We start from the raw sequence: 23,084 nt of genomic DNA, 5'->3' as shown, positions 1-23,084 counted from the left end.
CCTCTGTGCTCCCACCGGTCTTGACTATCTGGGGACCTGGCACGGTTCCCACAATGTGCCTGAGAGGTGGAACCGAGGGAATGTGGGTCTGCAGAAAGGTTACCTATACAGCACTCTGTCCCGCCACTCCAAAACAGCTTCAAGCCCTTGCTGCGCCTCAGCTGGGCTGGCACCTCAGGGACCTCAGACTGGCCTCTCACGCGTGGTCCATCTCCCCTTGCCCTCCCCCCCCCCCCCCACCACACACACACACAACTCTCTGGATCCCAACCATTGGCGGCCTGGCATCAAGCCCTTCACATCCCAGCCAGTGCCCTCTGCGCACATTCCTGCCTGTTCCGACAGGGGGCGCTCGCACACCCTTCTTGTGCACATACCGTTCCCTGCACCCAGACTGCCCTCTGCACCCTCTTCTGTCCCTGGTGAACTCAGACCCCTCCTGGAATGCCTCCTCTGGGAGTGTCTACCAGCTCCACTCTCCCCCCCACACACACACCCAGGAACCAATGCGTGTGAACCGCCCTAGCACAGGGCCTGGCACTTTCCGTGAAAGGGCTTTGAGGCTGGGGAACCGCCCGGGGCGGGGAGCTGAGTGGACAGGTCCTCGTCCTCCATAGGAATCTTTGTTAAGGGAGTGGGGTCCGGAACTGCGAACCAGGCCCGAACCAGGCCCGCGCCCCTTCTCCTCCCCTTGCCACAGGGCGCAGGCGGGGCCTACGGTGACGCGGGCTCCAATCGCGCCCTGCCTCGCCTCCCCGGAGCACTAGCATAACAGCTGCATCAGCTAGGCCGCCCTCCCCACTCCCCACTTCTCCAGCCAGAGCTGCACGAAATGGAGGCGCCTGGCCAGCCTGGCCTTGGATTGGTATACGCAGCCTCCAGTACCGGAGGGCGTGGGCTAGACCGCGGCTGGGGCGGGCAGGGGGAGGGGTGGGGGGCACGGAGGGGGTCTGGGGTTCAAGTGGTTAAGCAGGAAGTCAATCGCCACTTGAGGTGATTCTGACTAACCTCACACACTTGGAATGGAAGGCTCCTCTAGGCCCCTGAGAATAGGACGCTAGACAAGTAACCATCCATCTGCTCCTTGGTTTCTCCCACTAATAGGGAGCTCACTACTTGTTTTTTTTTTTTTAATTGAGTTTTTACAGAGAGGAAGAGAGAGGGATAGAAAGCTAGAAACATCGATGAGAGAGAAACTTCGATCAGCCGCCTCCCGCACACTCCCCACTGGGGATGTGCCCGCAACCAAGGCACATGCCCCTGACCGGAATCGAACCCGGGACCTCCCAGTCCACAGGCCGACGCTCTATCCACTGAGCCAAACCGGTTTCGGCAGGGAGCTCACTACTTAATACTACTGAGAAAGTTCTTGACTTGACATCCCCTTAGGCCTTTTTTTATTCAGCAAATGTTTACTTAGCACCTGCTATGTGGCAGAGACTGGTCACTGGTTTAGATAATGAGGATTTTATGGGGATAAAACCCAAGTCCCAAGCCTCTTGGTTCATGTTCTAGGATTCTTCTGAGCCTGTGGATCGCTTCCCCCTGGAAGCCCTCCAGGCTCTGTCCTCTGGGTTACAGCCTTCTGTGCTCTGCCTAATAGCTCCCCAGGCTTCCTCCCCATCAGCACCCACCCGCCTTCGTTAAATAAACTGGAGAAGGGGACTTTTCCCCCTCCCCACCTGGGAGTCTGTGCTTGTTTCTCAAATGTCTACCTTGGCTATAAGAAAATAAACAATAAACTGGAGAAGGTGGAGCCCCTTCTGGTTTGGGCTTGACTAAGGTGTTTGGTGGTGACTAATGCACCAACACCCAGTGAAAGCTGAATCCTGAGCCTGAAACTGCACCCCCACCCCCCCAGCATCCAGCTCTGCTCTCTGGAGGCAAGTGGGTACTAGGGGTGGCTCCTCTGGGGCTGTGCTGGTCCATGTAAACCTGGCTCCTGCCCCTTGGCACAGCCCCTAGAGCGGGAGGACCGAGGACACAGGTGCAGGAAGCCAGGGCACCAGTAGCGACCTGTCCGAGGTTAAGCCGGGAGGTCGGAAGGTTTGGGGCTCCCACCCACGAAGAAGGTTGTAGGCATGTATTTGAGCACAGGTATCTGGAGGCAGTAACAATAGTTGCATATTTCACACTCACAAGCCAAGGACAGGCGGCCTGGTACTGGAAGCTTCTTGCATGGGTGGAGGGGAAGGAACCTCCCTCTGGCCTTGGGGAACAGCCCTTCCCCCAGAGGGATAGCTCTGTGATCCTGACCTTGCCTGTCCACCCTTGCTGTTCCTTTTGTCCAGATTCACCCATCTCTTCTCAAAGCTGGTTCCTGCTCATCCTCTTCGACTCAAACGTCACCTTCCCTGTCCACCCTGTCTAGAGGGGCCTCCTTCTCTGGTTCTCTCTGTCCCACCACCACCTTCCTTTCTTCAGACACTTACAGGGCTGCTGTTCACCGGAATTGTTGCCCGACTCTCCCACGAGAATGTCAGCTCAGGAAGCAGAAACCTTATTTTCACTAGCTTTGCCTTGCAAGTAGGGTATTTGTTGAATGAATGCAGTTCTGTTCCAGATCATATAAAGAATTGAAACTATGCCCTAACCTGTTTGGCTCAGTGGATAGAGCGTCGGCCTGAAAACTGAAGGGTCCCAGGTTCGATTTCAGTCAAGGGCATGTACCTTGGTTGCGGGCACATCCCCAGTGGGGGGTGTGCAGGAGGCAGCTGATCGATGTTTCTCTCTCATCGATGTTTCTAACTCTATTCCTCTCCCTTCCTCTCTGTAAAAAATCAATAAAATATAAAATATATATTTTTAAAAAAGACATAGAAGGAAAGAAAATGTGTGCACTCTGTTTAGATCCCGACTAAACAAATCAACTGCAAAAAATTTTTAAATTGAGACAAAGTGTGAAAATGGTAATGTGATTATGTTAAACTAACTTATCTACAGGTGAGTTTATATGGGGTTTGTGATTTGCTTCAGAATAATGCAGGGCATGGGAGGTTGGGAAGAAAAAGTGGCTAGTAGTTAGCAACAAGGGAATTTCATTAAACTGGTCTTACTACTTTTTTTTTTTTTAATCTTCACCTGAGGATATCCTTATTGATTTTTAGAGAGAGGGAAAGGGAGGAAGGGTGGGAAAGAGAGAGAGAGAAACATCAATGTGAGAGAGAACAGAACATCAATCGGTTGCCTTCCATATGTGCTTCAACCAGGGACCAGGGATTGAACCTGCAACCTAGGTATGTGCCCTATCTGGGAATCGAACAGAAACCTTTCTGTATACGGGACGACGCTCCAATCAACTGAGCCATACTATCCAGAGACACTTTTTTATATGTTTGGAATTTTTCATAATAAAACATTTTTTAAAATTGTATATATTGATATATAAGGTTAGCCAACTTTTTCCAAATAAGAAGATTATAACAAAGTAGCTACCATTCACTAGCACCATCATTTCCTAAGAAAATACTATGTAATAAAAGGCTAATATGCAAATTGTCCCCTCCACCGGGAGTTCGACCAGGGGGCGGGGCCAGCCGGCCAACCCCCTGTGTCCCCCCCTCCAAACCCTACCCTTGCGTGAATTTGTGGACCAGGCCTCTAGTGGTCTTTATAACATCAGAGATGCAGAAAGGGCTTATACTATATAATAAAGAGATAATATGCAAATTGGCCCTCATGCCCTCACGTCACAAGATGGCCGCCCCCATGTTGTCACAATATGGTTGCCCTCACGTCATCACAAGATGGCCACCCCACATTGTCACAAGATGGCCATCATAAGATGGCCACCCCCATGTTGTCACAAGATGGCTGCCCTCACGTCATCACAAGATGGCCGCCACAAGATGGCCACCCCCACATTGTCACAAGATGTCTGCCCCCATGTCATCACAAGATGGCCACCACAAAATGGCCACTGCCACGTCATCACAAGATGGCTGCCCCCACATTGTCACAAGATGGACAGCAGGGGAGGGCAGTTGGGTGACCAGGCCAGCAGGGGAGGGCAGTTGGGGGTGATTGGGCCGGCAGGGGAGCAGTTTGGTGTCATCATGCCAGCAGGGGAGCGGTTATGTGTCAATCAGGCTGGCAGGGGAGCGGTTAGGGGGCTATCAGGCTGGCAGGCAGAGTGGTAAGGAGCAATCAGGCAGCCAGGCAGGCAAGTGATTAGGAGCCAGCAGTCCCGGATTGTGAGAGGGATGCCTGACTGCCGATTTGGGCCTGATCTCCTGTGGGATCGGGCCTAAACCGGCAGTTGGACATCCCCCGAGGGGTCCCAGATTGGAGAGGGTGCAGGCTGGGCTGAGGGACACGCCTCCGCTCCCCCACCCCCAGTGCACAAATTTCCTGCACCGGGCCTCTAATCTCTGAATAAAAGCCAGTCTGTGAGCCCCAGCTTCAAACAATCCTTCCCAAACCTGTTTTTGAAAAACTGAGATCATAGCTAATGGACAGGCTATTTCAGGTTGCGCTTGTTTGCTCTGTGACTCTGGAAGGCTGTCACTTGTCTCCCCAGTGCCAATATTTCTCTCTCAAAGACTCAGTGTTTAACCAGAAAGGTCCTCAGAGGTGTAGCATAACCTCTTACTTTTACAAATGAAAAAACTGAGGCCAAGAGAGGAAAAGTGACTTGCTGGAGGTAACATAGTGTGACTTAATGGCAGAACCTAGAGAAGAACCCAGGGCTTTTCATTGCTATTCCATGGTTGGCTCCACCCAATGTTTTACCTACTCTGAATCAATACATGTTTTTGTCTTAAGTTGGTGCCTGGAAAGATAGTTGTGTAGACGTGCTGCCAGACCACTAGGCTTTAAATCTTGACCTTGCTAATTGCTGGTCGTGTGACCTTGGGTAGGTTTACCTAATTCCTCAGGTCTCAGCTTCCTCATCTGTAAAATGGGTAGGTGCTATAATGATGGCACTCGCCTTCTAAGGTTGCTGTGAAGATTGAGCTAACGCCTTTGCAGTGTAGGGCAGTTGCCTGTATTCTTACTTCCTATGGGCAAGATGAGTTCCACAGGTTTGCTGTGGGAAGCAGGAATGACAGAGCTGGAATGGGCCTCCTGAGATCATCTGCAGGAAGTCCTTTTACAGAAAGAGAAAATGAGTCCCTGGGGGGCTATGTAAACTGCTGAGGGTCCCAGGAAGCAGTTGGTTGGCAGAAGAGGAATTAAACTCCAAAGCCCCCCCACACACACACACACCTTTCTGGGGGCTCTGGGCTTCCCTCTGGGGGTCAGGGGGGGTGGTCAACTCCACCTCATAGAGCCCTAAGCTAATGTCAATGCCAGTAAATTAAAGACACATGGTGAGTGCACAGAGCTTTACAGTTTACAATGATCATTTGCAAACTTGGTCCAGTGGAAGCCTTACTCTAGCTGTAGAAGGTGGTAAATCTTGGAGTGAATACAGGGTGGGGCAAAGTAGGTGTTAGGGTTGCCGAAGGAGGAACACACAAGGCCAAAGGGGTAAAGAATTATGAATTTATTAGGTCATCTGGAAAACCAGATGGGCCGAGCCCCCAAATGGTGCCAGCATCCAGGGACTGGGGAGTCGGAGTTAGAGGTTTTAAAAGACTCTAGGTGGGCTTTTTCTGGGCAGAGAATTCTCTTGGGCTGGTCCTGAGGGGAAAGATAATGGTCTTAGCAAGTGGAGTGTGGTCTAACAAGGGAAATGTGGTCTAAGCAAAAAGGGAATGTCAGTTGTAAAGTGGCCTAAAGGTCAGTGCTCAGGGGAGGGGGTATGGATTCAATTGATTCATTTTTTGATCAGACCTAACAGTAGGTTTACAGTTGTAAGTACACGAAATACAGAGTTTATCCTTTTTAAAAAATATATTTTTATTTATTTCAGAGAGCAAGGGAGAGGGAGAGAGAGAGAAACATCAATAATGAGAATCATTGATGGGCTGCCTCCTGCAGGACCCCCTGGGGATTGAGCCCACAACCTGGGCATGTGCCATGACCAGCAATCGAACCATGACCTCCTGGTTCATAAGCTGATGCTCAACCACTGAGCCACACCAGCAGGACCAGAGTTTATTCTTGTATTATTATTTATTAACTAGAGGCCCGGTGCATGAAATTTGTGCACTTGCGGGGGTCCCTCAGCGCGGCTTGTGCCCTATCGCAGTCCAGGAGCCCTCGGGAGATATCGGACTGCTGGCTTAGGGAGTGGGCCTAAGCTGGCAGTCAGACATCCTTAGCACTGCTGCAGAGGTGGGAGAGGCTCCCCGCACCGCTGTTGCACTTGCCAGCCGTGAGCCCAGCTCAGGGTTTCTGGCTGAGTGGCACTCCCCCTGTGGGAGCGCACTGACCACCTGCATTGAGCGTCTGCCCCCTGGTGATCAGTGTGCGTCATAGTGACTGGTTGTTCCACCGTTTGGTCTATTTGCTTATTAGCCTTTTATTATATAGGATTGCATATTAGCCTTTTATTATGTAGGATTATTGTATTACTTTCCATATGAACTACTGTAAATCTACTTTTGCCCCACCCTGTATTTCATTTCACAGAAGGAAACCAAGGCCCCCAGGATGGACTGGTACGCAGGCCTGTTAAGTGGAGGCTCAGAAATGCCTTGACTCCTCTGGAAGTTGAGGGCTGTCCTCTTGGAAAGAATGAAGTCAGGTTTGTGTAAAATGGCCGACACCCTCTCTGCCTTTGGAAAAGTCCTTCAACTACAAAGAAGTTAACTATTAACTCCAAGTAGGGCAGAAAGGAAGGCAGTTGCTATGGCAACATCTTTGGCAGCCTATCTGTCTTCCTCCGGCTCAAACAAGGGCTTCCAGCAGGTTCCTGGTGGGGGTGGGGAAGGCCTAACACAAGCCCAGCTACTGCCATCGGCCAATCTCCTGCTGGATTTCAGTGGCAAGAGGATGGTGGCAGCCAATAAAGAGGCCTGGAGCTTGAGTCATCGGCCTCAAGCCAGGTTGGAATAACAAGGAGGCCGGCACACGTGACCGTTTCCATGGTGACCTCCCTTAGCAACTCAGACTGGTCCTGTTTATGAGGACTGGAAAATTCCACCCAGCCTTCAGCCTGATTTTGTTACCTTCTCTGCCTCCTTCCTGCTTGAGGGGCCCGGGATGAAGTCACTGCCAGTGTTTAACCCTTTCCCCAGCGGTGCCTGGCCCCAGTCAAATCCTGGGGCCTGGGAGGGGGCGCATGCCCTGCACTGTGCTTGGTGCTGGAGGGGGAGGGAGGTAGTCCAAGTTGGTAGTGACAGCCGGCATTTACAGCGCAAATCATTGCAGCCTGGCACTGTTCCGAGCTCCTGGTAGCCTCACGCCCTGACAAGAGGGTAGGGCACAGATCATTTCTATTTCACTGAGGAGTAAACTTGACTCAGAGAGGTGAGGGAACTTGCCTACGCCACAGAGCACAGCCAGCATGTTGAGGAAGCAGGCTTGGAGGAGTGTGCGGCACGCTCAGGCCATTCTCTCCATTGATGGCGCTCTAATGCTTGCAGTGTACAGGACCAGATGAGGTGGGGGAGGGGTGCAGAGGAGGGCGAGAGCCATGGTTTTCAGGGGAGCTGAAGGAAGGCTTCACCAAACAAGGAGGGTGACTTTGAGGCTGAGGGGAAGGCTATGGAGCTGAGGGCTGGTGGGTAAGGCCAGCCCAGCCCCAGTCCTTGCTTCATCCTGTAGAACTGGCTGGGCTGGGATTCTGGCCGGGGGCAGGGAGGGAGTCAGGCCTACAAACATTGCTGCTGGGGAAGTGCTGTGTGGCTGCTGGCAGATCCAAGAACCAGCAGCTGGAACCTGGGGCGAGGCCAGCCTCCCAGAGACCCCACCAGCCCCAGGCCACACAGGAGCAACTTCCCGGATGCTGGGTAGGCAGTGTGCAGAGCTACTCTGAGCTGAGGCAGGGCAATAGGAAGACCCCAACTCTGTTTTCAAGGATGTTAAGTGACAATGACAAAGAACAGAAGTCACATGCCATAGCTTAAGGTCACAGAAGATGAGTCACTGAGTGAAGGGTGTGATCACAGGAGTGCTGTTGAGGTCACTGGACCACAAAGGCCACAGGAGTCTGCAGGAAGGACTGACCATGGAGCAGCCTCCTGCAGGAGGAAAGGACTCTGACCTGCTTCCTGATGGGTGGGGCTCAGGAACCAGGTCACCATATCCTGTGAACTAGGGATCTGAGAGCAAGCAGGGCTAGAAAGAGGGGACAGAGGGACACAACTGGTTGAGCTTTACGGCCCTGGTTCAGGGTGGGACAGTTAAGTGAAAAGCATCTGGACAATGAGGAGGGGGACTCGGTGTGACTTCGATGATCTGTAGCTTACTGGTCTCTGCCTGGGCCAAAAGGTCTCAGCTGAAGTCTTTGCTGAAGCACAACAGCCATGGAAATTTCCACCCAAGTTCTTTTCCCAGTGCTGTTCTCAGCTCCACCTTCCTCCCAGGCCCTGCTGAGCACAAAGTTATTTTGCTTGGATGGGCTGCAGGCTAAGAGGCGAGGGCTCCCCCAGAGACCATGACAGCCACAGAAGGTGGTCAGAGCTTCAGGCACCCAGGACACTGTGCCACCCTGGAAACTGGAATTGTCACCCCAACTGACAGGTCCCAGGATTCCTGCTCCCGGGAAGGCAAAGGGAGGAATGGCAGCTCCCACCATCTTGTCAGGGTTCTGAAGCCGGGCCAGTTCCAGTGGCTGTGCCGCGAGAGCACAAGGCCTCGGGCCCAGAACAAGCCCAGAGACACCTAAAGGGGGAATGCTCAGTTCTCTTGGGGGGGGGGGGGGCCAGATGGAGCCCTGGCCTTAGGGCAATAAAGTGAGGTTACCAAAAGGACAAAATGACATCTCTATGGTGTCTGCATGCTTTGTCCACAGCTGGGCGGTGGGCGGGGGGGGGGGGGGGGGGCGGGTCTCCCTCAGTGAGGTTGATACAGATCACCTCTCCCTCGTCTGGGCATGAGTGAGCCTGAGGTTTCTCTGTCCACTTTCAGGCTCCAGCAGTGGCATCTCATCCTCCCACCAACCTGGCTGCAAACCCCGCTTTCCCACGGACCTTCAGAGGAGCCAGGAGACATGTTAACAACACAGCATCATCCAGGAAAATAGAGGCTGTGCTGAGACCGAGGGTAAGATAACTAAGGGGTGATGAAGCCGGGTGACTGGATATGCTGGCCCGAGAGGCCCTTGCAGAGGAGTGCCGTCTAGGCTGGGTAAAGAGAATGAGTCTCATCTGAAGAGCAGGGAGGTATATTCCAAGCAGATGTGTCATCAAGAGTAAAGAACATAGTTCTGGAAATGCCAGGGGTGCTGCAGAGACCAGTGTGGGAAGCTCAGAGAGCCTCAGGCAGGTTTTCTATACCTGTGTTCTGTCCCTTGTCCCATGGCCACCACCCACCCCAATCCAGGCCTCCATGACCTCTGGCCTGCCTGAGCTGCAAGAATGGACTCCAGTGCCTGCCCCTCTGCCACCTCTCCCCCCTCAGCCACCTTGCTAAGAGCAGCCACGGTATTTCTCAAAGCCAGGGCCCCTCCCAGCTCAGGAGTCATCCTCTGCCCAAAGAGTAGAGTTCAAACCCCTCTCCAGGAAATTCAAGCCCTGGCAGACCTCACTTTATTTAAAAAATATATATTTTATTGATTTATTACAGAGAGGGAGAGAGAGTTAGAAACATCGATGAGAGAGAAACATCGATCAGCTGCCTCCTGCACACCCCGTCCTGGGGATGTGCCTGCAACCAAGGTACATGCCCTTGACCAGAATTGAACTTGGGACCCTTGAGTCCAAAGGCCGATGCTCTATCCACTGAGCCAAACCGGTTAGGGCGGCAGACCTCACTTTAGTGTCCCTTCCTGCTTCCCCTACTTTCTAGTGGGTTCCCATCACTTAATGAGCTGTAAGCTCCACTCCACCCCAGTCACTGTACAGCTCTACTTTGACCTTAGCCCCCGGAAGGATCCATAATGCTATGGGCTTGTTTTTACCTGGCATGTGTTGAGAAATACACGATTGGCAAAGTTCCTGGAACTGGGTGACCTCTGCCCCCTTGTTCTACAAGACTTGTTTCTGTGGGATATGGGCCGCAGCTGTGTTGAGAAAGAATGAACACACACGGAAGATGTGAAATGTTTAATGAGCTTCTTGCTGGGTGTGCAATGCGTCTGTGATGCTAACACAATCATCTGCCTGGCACCTCAAAGTGGGTGACTGAGCCGATCACAGGTGGGGATACAAGAAGGTAAACATGATTCACTGGGAAGCCTCCCTATTCCTTCAGGCTATTTCTGAGGGTCCACTCAGCAGGCCTCAGAGGGTGAGGAACTAGAGGCCCGGCACAAGTGAGGGCTGGACACACTGCCTCCCGCAGTGAGTCATACAGGGGAATGACAGCAAGGCCTGAGCCTTCCCCTCGCTCCCCTCCACTCCAGGGTGAATGCCCAACTGGAGCTCCATGGAGCCCTAAGGCAGCCTTCGGGTTTTCTCTCCTGCCTTCGCGGATCACAGTCTGTCTAGAAGTTCTTCAGAGAGGGAAGCCGTTCCCCCTTTCTTACGCAGTACCAGCTCCATGCAGTCACTCCATCCTATGGCAGTGCGTTCATGTCAAATCTAACCATCTTGTTCCTGTAGAGTCACATCAAATCGCCTCATCACTTCCTTCTTCCTTACTAGCAATACTCAGCACAATTCCCCAGGCCTTAAACATCACAACAACCTGCTGAAAACCTCCCTTACCACTGAGCTACTATGGCCAGTGTCTCTGTAGGACATTCTAGGAGGGGGAACCCTGGTTCTCTCACGGCCCCTTCCGCGCTGGCTTTTGGGTGGCTCAGTCACGCTGCACCTACTGGGCATCCGTCACCAGGCTCTCTTCACTGCTCTGCTTGGGTTTCTAATCTCAAGACATCCTGTTCCAATTTATTCAGCATCCAATAGACACGTGTGGCGCTTCTGGTGTGCGTCAAGCACTATGTTACCAAGACAGACCCCCTAGGCCTCCGTTTCCTCATCCCTCTGCGGGGGTAACAGCAGCACCTCCCTCACAGGGTGGTGGAGAGAACTGAAGAGCGATCCTGCACGGTGCTCTTTAGATGTCACAGAACAGAACGCTGCGTGCTGGGGTCACTGTGCTGCACACACACCAGGGGCAATGGAGGGCCAAGGAAAGCCGGGCCGTCAGTTCTCTGCTGGGGCGAGGAGGTCAGTAAGTCTGCTGGGCGGGGGCTGAAGCTGCTCCTCTGAGAGCCATGCTCTGGCTGCTGCTGCCCCTCTGTCCTCCCACAGCTCACAGTGCTACAGCTGCGCCGCCACACCCAGGCCTTCTAGAAAGATCCACAGAGCAGGCTGCTGGGCCCAGCGCCAGACACATTATGTGGGGAATAAACTAAAGAAGGGAACTAGCAGCATGGAGCTCTGGGGCTGGGGGTGGGAACTGCTCTTTCAAGATACCTTTGTCCCCTCCCCAGAGGCGGGTTCTAGCACACAGGACCCTTCTGCGTCTTCGGGGAGGTGCGTTTAGAAGATGGATGCTTTTCTCAGGAAGATGAGAGGAAAATGTTTCCCTTATTCTTCTACCTAGTGCTGCCGTGTCTGTGTGGGAGAGGCCAGGGGCTGCCTCTTCCTGGCAGCATTTTGGGGGAAGACCAGGGTTACACAGCCACTTCTAGGCCCCCCCCCCCCTTTTTCTCTTTCATGTGATTTATTTTGCTAGAGGGTACATTTGATGTTTTCTTCTTTCCAGATTCAGCTTTTAGAATGACTATTTTCACACGTCAGTGTTTGTGTTCATGGTTAGAGGTTATTTTTAAGGGTGGAATTTCTAACACTATACATTTCCATCACATTTAGGAATCCTTAACTTTTATCCCCTCGGGTAGAACGAGGAATAACGTCAAGAATTATTTCTGGACTCTTTCCAGCCCAACAACAGGCCCGAGCTTGTGTCGGTGTTTCAGCCAGCGAGGCAAGTGAACCTGCTCCTGACATTGGTAAGTAAAATGGAGTCTCTTTAACTTTTTTGTTATTAAGAGACGAAACTTTCAGGTCATTGTGAATTATATTCTAGAGGTCAGGCACTCCTCGGCTGACAACAGATAAGTTCTTACTTTCTATATCGTTTCCCAGTTCTGGGTAGTGGCTAGTGCCCCCTCACCCCCTACTTCCTACGAAGCACTCAGAGGATTATACTACCCTCCATCCCTCCCACCCCAGACTTCTTTTCCATAGCATATATCTTTGTTATAGATATCATAAATAGAATTATCACATTGTATTGTGATTGGTTTACAATTCCTGGGGATTAAAAATGTTTCTCCTTTAGCCACTTCTAATTGCTGTTGATCTCTCTTCCGCATAATGGAGCTGTGAGCTGAGTCATCCCTGGGTTTTTTCCTGTGGCAGGATCTGGCTGTTCTGCAAAGGAGGGAGCTGAACGTTTTGTGCAGTCATTGTTCCAGAGATCAGCTCTGGAAGGCGGGCGGCAGGAGGGGGCTGGGAACTCCAAATTCCTCGTCTTTGGAAAACAAGCAAGTTGTTTCTTTGGGACACCCATTGCATTTCTAGAACAGTCTCTGGTAATGCAGGATTAGAAAAGAAAAAAAAAAAATCAAGGATGAGATTGAAATCAAACAAGAGGCCTGGAGGGGATCCGGGTGTAGCTGAAGCCTCACCTCGGCTGGCCTCTGGACCCCAGAGCCAAATACAAAGGGCCCCAGAAGCTTCTCTCTTGAGTAAGCCTGGCTGAAAAGGGAAGGATTCGGGCATTCTCTGGCCTTGGTGTGAGTCTGGGGGATTAGGTAGAGCCCTCATTCTTAATTATTGCTACTTTAGTCCTTTTCAGTGCTCTACCTCCTTGAAGCCAAAACCAGGATCTAAAATCCCCCATGTTCTCCGCCCATCGCTTTGTTCACTGCATTTTACAGACTTAGCATCATCACTTCTGTCATCTAATCTCCTCATTCTACACGGAAGAAAATTGCTGAGAAGTTATTTGGGTTAGTGCCCAAGGTCACATTGGTGTTCCTCCCCGGAGTGATTGCCAGAAACCAAGGACCTCCTATTTTTAGCCTGGGCTTTTTGAGGGTGGGGGCAGGGAACATGAGACAACCAGCTAAAATGGATTTGCCCTCTAAATTTGTATCTTTAGGCTCAGATGAAGACTAGATTTTTTGACTGAGGAGGATAATGAAGTACCAGCAGAAAGAGCAGCAGCTATCAACCGGACATTCTGAAGTTAATTGGAACATGGATGCAGGCAAGGGGAAAAATGCATGGAAAAAATGCAGTTTTGTTAAAGAGCTTCTTAAATCATAGAGTTGAGAGAAGGCACATATTAATCTCATCAAAGAACATGGTGATTTTACCATCTTGTTTAAATCAATATATGAAGGAGAGGAGGTAGGAATCAGAATATTGTAAAGACTGTTTTGTGAAGCAAAAGCTAGGAGAGATGAAGGCAAGCAATGTTTGGGCCTGAACAGTAAAAACAGGAGTTAGTGTCCATAATCATCTCTCAAATATTTTTCATTTACCAATCAGAAAAGAAAAATTAGAATTTTCTCTCTGGCGTTGGCAAGCCATCTCTTAGCAAGGTGCTGAGGGGCTTTCAAATCCTCTATTTCTTTCCCCAAACCCAAGGAGAATTAATCAAATAATATACAGCCATTTTCACAATATAAGAAAAATGCTATAATCTGTAACGGGAATGGGAATGACTAGGTTAGGGACATTCTGACAATTATTTTAAGCACTTTAGGGCTCTTAACATTCATCCCATGGGCTCCAGAGTGGGACAAAGATCATAGGTAACAGAGGGGCCTAGGTCCTCCCCCGGAGGCTGACAGAAGTCCTGGGAGACGGTGAGCAGGGGGCTGGGAGGTGAGGGGGGAGGTACCATTAAGTCTAAATTCTGGGATTCAAGAATAGGTTCTGGTACTAATTAGCTGTGTCTGATTTTAGGCAAATCACAAACTCCCAGGCTCCCCAATCCCCATTTATAAAAGGAGGTGACTCAGTTTTCCTCCTTTCAGTGCTAAAATTCTGTAAAAATTTTCCATTCCCAGAGCAGACATCAAGACGTGTCTGAAGGGAACCATCTGCATCTCAGTAACATTCCACTCTGGAAGGGAAGGGGGGAGAAGAGAGAAATGGAAAGATTAAACCAGGGTCCCTCAGTAGCTGCTTAAATTGGCCCTGCTTTATTGGGGTGCGGGAGGGGTGGGGTCTGCATGAGGCAGTACCCTCACTTGCTAGAGACCCCAGGCCAGCTCCCCAACCCTTTCACAACCACTGTCATTTACAGGAGCCAAAGGGGTTTTAAAAAGAGGATTGATTTTATCAGTTCCTGTCATTGTTTAGTTGCCATTCTAACCTATATCGGGTCACTAAACTCCATCTTCCCCTCTTGGAATTTACTGCCTAAAGACGTGCCATTTTAGATATTAAATTAATGGGTGACTGACAAAGGAAGAAAAAGCAGGCCTAGGCTGAAAACTGAAGAAGGGGGAAGGGGAGGCCAACCCACGCGTAGGGAATGGGAGGAGGGGCGGCCAGGAAGCCCGCGCCCAGCGCCCTGCCCCCCCTCCCCCAACGCCCCTTCCTAGGCCGAGCACAAGCCCTGGGGGCGGGGCGCGCCTGCGCAGTGGCGCGCTGCGTCAACCGCCGGCTCCGCGAGGCTGCTAGAACCTGCTGGAACCGGTTAGAACCGGTGACGCCCGGAAGCCAACACCTCACAAAGGCAGGCGGCGGCTCACTGCCCGCGTATCCCTGCGCCGGGCGGGCGGGGGTGGGTGCCGGGCCGCGCCCCTCCCCCAGCCTCGTCCCCTGCCCAGGCCTGGAAACGCGGCAAACTAAGGGGAGCGGAGCCGCGGGGACCCCACCCCGCGCCGCTTCACCCTGGTTTTGCCTTCCCTGTGCAGCCACTTTGGCTGCGTGGAAACCTGTGTGGGCAGCCCCCGGTGCCATTGTCCCCACTCCCTCAGGCCTCGCCGGGGAGGCAGGGCTCTTCGCTGCCTGGGCCCCGGGTTTGCGGGTCCATGTCCGGAGCCAACTCATTGAGCTTCCCCTCTGGGGAGAGCCCGGGGCGGCTAGCAGAAAGCCAAACGGCAGGAAGAAGAGGCTGTGTCAGAAGTCTCTGCCGTCCTTCCGGCTCCAAGTCAAAAGGCCTTCGGAATGCGGCCAAACCAGAAACGGTGGAGGCTGTGAAACGAGCCCGAAGAGCGACTCCTCAGCGGTGACCGAGCCGCCTGTCCGGCATGGCTGCCCGAGGTCGCTGTGTCCTCAGAGGCCAGCCCTCGCTGTTTGGGGTGCTTTGTGGAGGGCACGTAACTCCGCTCTGACGGCGGGTTTGGATTTTGAGGAGAAAAGCCTGGGCGCATAGGAAGGGTCCACTTTGGGGAAGAACAAGCTAACCCAGGCTTGATTTAAAGCGTCTCAGCAGGCGACCAGGAGCATGGCGTCTAGCTGGCAGGAAGGGCAACAACGAAAACGTTACGCATTAAAATAACCTCAGCGAGCCACCCAGACGCCTCCGGTTGTGGAGGGCTCTGAGGCGGGTGCCGACTATTGCGGAGACAGCAGTCCATTGTGTGTCAGACATTTTGTTGAGGGTTTCCCCAGTTAGTAGAATTGTTAAGCAGATAGTCCAGACCACTGGGTTTCTCACACAAAAGGGTAATCAGAACGTGGTATAACCCCGGAAGCAACTCACAGGACATGAGCAGTTTGGGGGGAAAACCTCAGCACTTTGCCACAGCCAAAATGGCTGCGGTCTCGGTTACGTAATGAAAACCCGTATTAACCTGCCTTCAAAAAAGCACTGAATAGTACCTACTGAACTCCGAGGAAAGGTATTTTCAAAGCTGCTAAAAAATTCCCAAGCAATGGCTCTGAGGTTTTGTGAGCTGTTTGATGGTGGACTTAAATGTGATTTTCATTGTTTTTGCCTAAATTTTCAGCTCAAATCTACTTGCTAATGAGTCTTAAATATTTCTGGGTACATGGTTTGCAATTATTTTGCATAAACGGTTAGAAAAAAACTAGAAAAGCTTGTAAACCAGATTCTATTTTTAACCTTTCCTAGGGACTACTTTTGCTTCCCTCACAAAGGCTGCGGAGGGTTACTGAATGCCAACAGCGTGAGTTGTCCTTCGCCCATAAATACGCCTCTCCCGGCTCTGCGGCAGGCATTCAGGCAGCGAGCGCAGAGGTGACTGCTGAGGCCGAGGCACTACTTGAGGAAACCAGATAAGTTTTTTCTATTAAAAAAGAGATAGAAAATAATATTATTTAGGAAATGTAAATAGCGAAGGTGCTTACTGAGATATTGCTTAGCATTAATATTTTAACTTTTATAACAAAGATCTTACTTAAGGGAAAATATAATGAAGACTTACCTAAAAAGTAGTTTCAGAAAGGAAGAGAGAAGAAAAATATTTCCAGAACATGACGGAGATGAAACTTCTTTACGAAGTAAAAATAATTTTCAAGGAAGTGGCTGATAGGATTGCAAAGCCTGAACTAAAAAAAAAAAAAAAAAAAAAAGCCTTAAATGGAAGGGCAAACTAAAAATACCATTAAACCGTAGGTGACATAATTGTCATTTAAAGAAAGTTGGAGATGGTTAAACTATATATTAAATGCCGTATTTAAAAGAGAAAATTGAAGGTGATTTAAGAGGCCTTCAAATTCATGACGCAGGAAAGATTGTCATTTGAAGCCGAATTGCTCTTACGGCATTATTAGCTCAAGATGGGGCAATTGTTAATTTAGAAGTCGTAGGATAAAATTTTGGAGAAAGAAATTTGAAGTGGAAAACTTGGAAGACAGAAGTGTACAGGAAGGTGAAGAAAAAGACTTAGAGAAGACAGGAAAATAGAAGATAAAACATGTATTTTAGAAGACAGAAAAACTAAGTCCAAAAGGTAGAAAGCAGAAGAGAAAGTGTTGAGACAAACTAACCAAAGCAACTAAGGGCACAGATACAAATGTAGTAGAAAATGAGAAGATACAAGTTTAGAAAAATAGAAGATAGAAAATGAGATACAGATTAAGTAGAAAATAGAAGATAGAAAATGAAGATACAAGTTTAGAAAAATAGAAGATAGAAAATGAGATACAGATTAAGTAGAAAATAGAAGATAGAAAATGAGAAGATACAAGATTAGAAAAATAGAAGATAGAAAATGAGATACATATAAAGTAGAAAATAGAAGATAGAAAATGAGAAGATACAAGTTTAGAAAAATAGAAGATAGAAAATGAGATACAGATAAAGTAGAAAACTAGAAGAGAAAAAGAGAAGATAACAGTTTAAGTAGAAAAATAGAAGATAGAAAATGAGAAGATACAAGTTAGAAAAGTAGAAGATAGAAAATGAGAAGATACAAGTTAGAAAAGTAGAAGATAGAAAACGAGAAGATACAAATTTAGAAAACTAGAAGATAGAAGGTTGTCAAGAAAAGTATTTCAGCTAGAAGATAGTACAGGAACAAAAGGAGGAAATTAAATTTTTAATAACTTATAATTTAATAAGAATTTATTATAAAAGCCCATGAGTTTAATTTCAAAACTAAGGGTAGGATGTTTTTTGGAAGACTTAAAAAAACTTGAAAGGCTTAAATACATTAGTTTAGTTCTCTTTGGAAAATTTAAAGGACTTTCATAACAAGTAATTCGAGATCAAGAATAATCAACGCTTTTGGTTTGGACTGAGCTCAGATGATTTAAACCTGAGGACTAGCGTTAATTGTCAGCTGACCAGGTGCCAGCAGAAGTGGACTCAGGAAGCTAGGAAGACAGGAGCGACAGACAGGACCCCAGGAGCCAGTGTGGTGAAGCTAGGACTGAGCCGCCAGCGGCGATCGTGAAGATAGGCCAGGAGCCCGGGAGCCAGTGCGCGAGGAGGAGCTAGCACGGAGGAAGGCGCTGAGGCGGTGCAGCTAGGAGAGGCCTCCGGGAAGGAGGAGGAGCCAGTGCGATGTGCCGACGCCGGCGTGCGACTGGGCGACCACGCGGAGGCGGCGAGCAGGCGTGTGGAGGAAGGAGGATGGAGGATGGAGGATAGATAGCGGAGCCTAGAGCAGCGGGCGTCCCAGTGTGCGAGGCCGCGTGCGGGCAGCCAGTGGTGGTAAAAGTCCGGGAGGTCGGCCGCGCCCTGGCTTTTGGTAACGAGTATGGTAACCTTTACTTTACTAATGGTAATGGGGGAGTTGTACTTAAGCGGCAAGGGCTTTCTTATGGAATGTAGGCCGATTTCCGGGTGTTGTAGGTTTCTCTTTTTCAGGCTTATTTTCTCATGCATCTTGTCTGAAGCTTTTGAGGGCAGACTTCCAAGGCCCGGAGGAATGGTAGATGGCAAGTTTTATGGTTTTTGTCTTTTAACCAATTTGAGGGAAACATGAATTGAGACAAAATTTAAGGCAAGTTTTGTAAGCGGCTTTTTTTTTTTTTATAGCTTGGGGTAATGAAACATTTGAGTTTTGTGAATGTCAAGTTTGGGCATGTATGGGGGGAAAGTTTTTGTGGGGGGGCAAAATGTCTTGAGTTCTTTTCCCTTAGGTCTGTCTAGAATCTCAAAGGCAAATGACTCAAGGTAACAGAAAAAAAGAAAATCCAGTATCAGGATAATCAGAACACCACAGGTTTACAGTTTCTAGAAATTAGAGCACGAGCAGTTCTCACTTTGAGGTCTGTGGAGGAGCTGTGCATTGGAAAGATGGCTGGTAGTTACTCTTTTTTTCCACCCCATAATCAGATTTTTAAAAGTATGTAATCCTTATATTTGAAGTATTTCGGGGTGTTCTTAACAGGGAAAAGGGTGGGGGGAGCAAAATGTTTTTTTCTAAGATTTTCCACAGATGCTATAGTGCTATTGGCAAACTGGGTTAGAGAAGGATTGGGCCGATATGCTGTTGGCAACACCGCCTTTAGGGATTGGAGCTGCTGCTTTCTTCTTGGAAGAGAATTCCCAGGTGAAGCTGGAAGGTACAGCACAGTGCAGCTTTGGTTCACATTCAGTCATCTCAGGAGAACTTCAGAAGATCTTGACTAGGCCAAATGTTGAAGTTAAGTTTTCAAATGTGACTTTTAAAGTAACCTTTTATTAAAAGGGGAGGAGCAAATTTTGGTAATGAACCTTTGTCAGTAGCTTGTTATGGTTGGGGTTGGGAGGGTTGGGTTTAGGTAATTGTTTAGTTTATGATTTCAGATAAACTCATGCCAGAGAACTTAAGTACTTAGGATGAAAAAACTAAGAAATCTCAACTTCCATGTTGGCAAGTAACTCCCAATCTTCAAGTTTTTGTTTTCCTTCAATTTTTGAATTGAGCAGCTGGGAAGTTTCATGAAGATCCACTGGATTCAAAATGTAGGGCCTGGGGAAGGAAAGTGTTGGACGGGGTGGTCTAGCCCCCTGGGCTGACAAAGATAACATCTTGGGGATTTTTTGAACACTAAAGTTTGGATATGGTAGTGTGTGTTGGTTCTCTTTTGGAATTTTTTTCAGGTGGTTTAATAAAAGTTAATGCTATAGGAGCTTCAGAGCAGAGGAAGTGGCTTAATGATCCTGAAGGGATTTCTTCTGATGGTAGCTTTTGTGTTATCAAGTAAGACCCTATTTTTAATTGTACATAAGCAAGTGTGTTTTTTTAGTGTAGGAAAATATTTCTCCTTTGACTGCAAAACAAGATGTTAAGGTATGCTTTAAAATTATTGTCAATTGTATATTTTATGTTTGCATCCTAAGTATTGGTAAATCATAACTGATTAAAGAAAGGGTGGGCTTTGTTGATGAGGGAGGGGAAATCTTTTTTTCTGTAGACCTTTTTCAGATAACATCTTCTGAGTCATAACCAGCCTGGCAATAATGATGGCCTAGATGGAGAGGGAACAACTCCTTGGTGAATGATAAGTAAAAGCAGAAAAGATTATATTTCATACCTTCATTGGGGAAAAAGCATAACCCTGAGATCCTAACTACTGATGAAAACATTGTCTGCATATGCCAGAAAAGCAAATGAAAGCTACCAATTTAAAGTTAATGGAATCTACCATTTTAAAGTTACGGCTTATCAAGCTATACCCACAAAAAAAAAAATGAATCGAGAAATTAAATAATGAATTGAGAAATACAATGAAGATCATATGTCCATCTCAAAATACTGCTTTTACAAAAGCAGAATATAAATGAAATGAAAATGATAATACTACATAAATCCCGGAATAAAAGAAGCTGAAATAATTCAGAGGAGTTGGGATCAAGTGGATTCAGAGGAGAGGAGGCTGTGCTGTGTGCCAATCTTTCGTTTGCCTCAGACAGGTTCTCTTCGTTATCAGAAGAGTTGCTTCATTTCATCTGGGAGCAGAAAACAGCAGGCAACTGTTAACAGATAAGTTTAACTTGCATCTGCAGTACTGCATGTTAGGGCTAAGTGTTTATGTTTACTAAGAGCTGTGGGGGTCTTCGGTACTGAACATGGCCCCCTTCCTGGTCCCTTCCCTGAGGACTCCAGGATTGTGAGGAATTTTCCCATTCAGCCTTCTTAAGGTTAGACAGGACGTTGTACCTGTGGCTTCCATGATGGGATAGCACCTCACTCAGAGGCAAGTTAATTCTTGAAGCCTCTCCAGATTAGTACTTAATAAAACTGAATTTTTTGTTTAGCACGGAATAATTGAAAAACCCTATGAAAGGATAGGATAAGATGTGCTGTTCATCAGATGTTAATCTTGCTAAAATTTAAAAGTTGTGTTGTATGTTGTGCAGAAAACCATTAAATCGTTCAAAATAAAACATTTAATAGAGAATGTATGCTTTTAGGAAGCAGCTGTCTCCTTATTTAAATAAAATACTGTTTGTTTTGTGGTTAGTGTTGGGCAATCTTGGGGGGATTCTTCTCTAATCTTTCAGAAACTTTGCGAACACTCTTTAATGGACAAGATCAGGAATTGAGCGGAAGAAGGACTTTAACTCTTAAGGCAGGAAACACAAATTTTATTCTTCATAAATTGATGAGCATTTAATAATGCCAGGCACATGGCAATAGAGGGCCTCTAAATAAGGAATAAGTGCCTCTTAGGACAGGTGGGAGATAATCAGGAAAACAGGTAACTGCACCTACACTGTTTCCAGAAAGTCCAGGGGTCTATAAACTTAGAGCAATAAAATACTGTTTACGTGTCCAAAGTTTGCATGTTAACTTCAATGCTTATGTCCATCTCACCCAGTATTAGCTAATGTTCACACTATTGGCCTTTTATGTAGACACGAGTGGGGCATGTGGGTTTTTTAAGAATTTTCCTTTGCAGAGGCTTCATTTCATCCCTCATGAAGCTGTTCAGGACTTTGACTTGCATCTAGCGCTTGGCTCTGCCTTCTGTTCTCCTAGTGTGTGAGACCTTGCAGTGAGTTTCTCAGCATACTCAAGTAACATTCCCCCTCTGGATCTTCAAGGGAAGGGAGGAGGGGGTGGGGCTTACTTGTCAGCTTTTTTTTTTACAGACTACACAGAATGCGGTTGTCTTGACCTCAGGTCTGTCTGTTCTGTTGGCAAGTAATGCAGTACTGTTCTGATCCGCTGCTGTTAGAATGCATTGTGAGACGACTGGAGTATGATTAAAAGTTGTGTTTGCCCCAATGCTTGGAGTAGTGATTGTTGAAGGAAAACCCAGCTGAGTGATAAAGGCTGTGTGTTGAGGAAATTTCTGCAGCTTTAAGTATTCATGTTTGTGATTGAAGCCAAGTAACCTTTTGCTGTGCTTTAGGTAAAATGCTTTTTGTTCTTTCCTGGTAGGGGGGTGGGGAGGGCACTGAAGCCTTTAGTCTTTTCCAGATGCAACTTAAACTCAGTGACAAGAAATAACCCCCAAACAAGCAAGTCTTCAAGAAATTTAACTGGCAAGTGGAAATGTTAATACAGTTCAGTGGTCTTAGTGCATTGTTGTGTGGGTTTCTCTCTCCCCTCCCTTGGTCTTAATTCTTACACACAGGAACATGCAAAACAGCAGACGTATGCGAAGGGCCAGAGAAGCCAGCCCCAGTAAGGAAAAATAGCTTATTTACTTAAACAAACAAATATTCGTATTCTGTGTGGGGATTGGGAGCCACTAGTTCTTTCAGGTGGTATTCTTCAGACATAGAAGGAGCTGCCAGTGCATTCACCAGTGGACAAAATGAGGACAACAGGTGACCGAGCCTTTTCTGTTTCATACCGAGTCAGTCACGGGTAAAGGACTTAGTGTGGAATAGGCTTCAGCTTTATGCTGGAGCAAATAGTACGCACATAGCACGTTGTTGGCCTGGGGGCGGAGGGGTGAGGTGGGCGCTAAGCCTTGTTTTTTAAGATTTTTCAGGTATACCTCACTAAAGGCACCGAAGGCTTAAAGTAGGACAACCCGGAGCCTTCCTGTGGCAAGAGACAACAAAGCGCTATTATACTCAGGTCAAAAGGGTGTCGGCCTCAACCCCATCCTCTCAGAAACGAGGACTTGCCTTAACACTTGGCAGGCATGCAGTGGTCCTCTTTCCTGGGGAGTGAAGCGCCCAGAGGGATGCCTGCGTACCTTGTAAACCCCCGGGCTTGTCCGAACATTGAATTCAGCTGTTTTTATAGCAGCTCTTAAAGCCTGAACAAGCTTCAAGTGATGCTTGAAGGGGCGGGAAAGGGGTAAAGCGGCAACCCCTTTTCCCTAGCTTTTCCAGAAGCCTGTTAAAAAGCAAGGTCTCCCCACAAGTGACTTCTCTGCCACATCGCCACTCCCTGCCTTTGGCCTAGCGCAGACCCTTCACCCCTCACCTCGATGCTGCCAGTAGCTTGGATCCTTGGCATGGTCCATACCTGTCGCAAGGTAACAGTGGTGCTGAGGTCTTGGTGGGTTGCACTACTAGAAAGGCCATTAATTTGCCTGCAAATGGTTGTTACTAAAACCACACTGAGCTCTAAAAATGTTTTAAATATTCAGCACTATTACCAGTGATTAAAACTGACTTAAACCAGTAAATGCAGAATAACATTTATTTAAAAACTGCAATGTTGGGTGGGAAGTTGTAACTGAAGATAGGTTTTAGTGGTTGAGTGGGTGGGATTGCACAATTCTCTGCTAAGACTTTTGCAGGTGAACATA

General features: G+C 48.3%; 1 long non-coding RNA gene across 1 annotated transcript in view; it reads left to right on the top strand.

Moving 5' to 3' along the window:
• The window catches only part of LOC114233544 (uncharacterized), a 33,569-nt gene that overhangs the window by 10,095 nt on the left and 390 nt on the right, over positions 1-23,084 (top strand). Inside the window, exons 3-6 of the long non-coding RNA XR_008557874.1 lie at positions 6,520-6,634; positions 8,962-9,096; positions 11,814-11,953; positions 16,045-22,808. This is a non-coding gene — a long non-coding RNA (uncharacterized LOC114233544). The remainder of the gene's footprint in view (positions 1-6,519; positions 6,635-8,961; positions 9,097-11,813; positions 11,954-16,044; positions 22,809-23,084) is intronic.

Source organism: Eptesicus fuscus, chromosome 13 (assembly GCF_027574615.1).
Source record: "Eptesicus fuscus isolate TK198812 chromosome 13, DD_ASM_mEF_20220401, whole genome shotgun sequence".
Classification (NCBI taxonomy): domain Eukaryota; kingdom Metazoa; phylum Chordata; class Mammalia; order Chiroptera; family Vespertilionidae; genus Eptesicus; species Eptesicus fuscus.
This window is presented reverse-complemented; position numbering and strand designations above follow the sequence as displayed.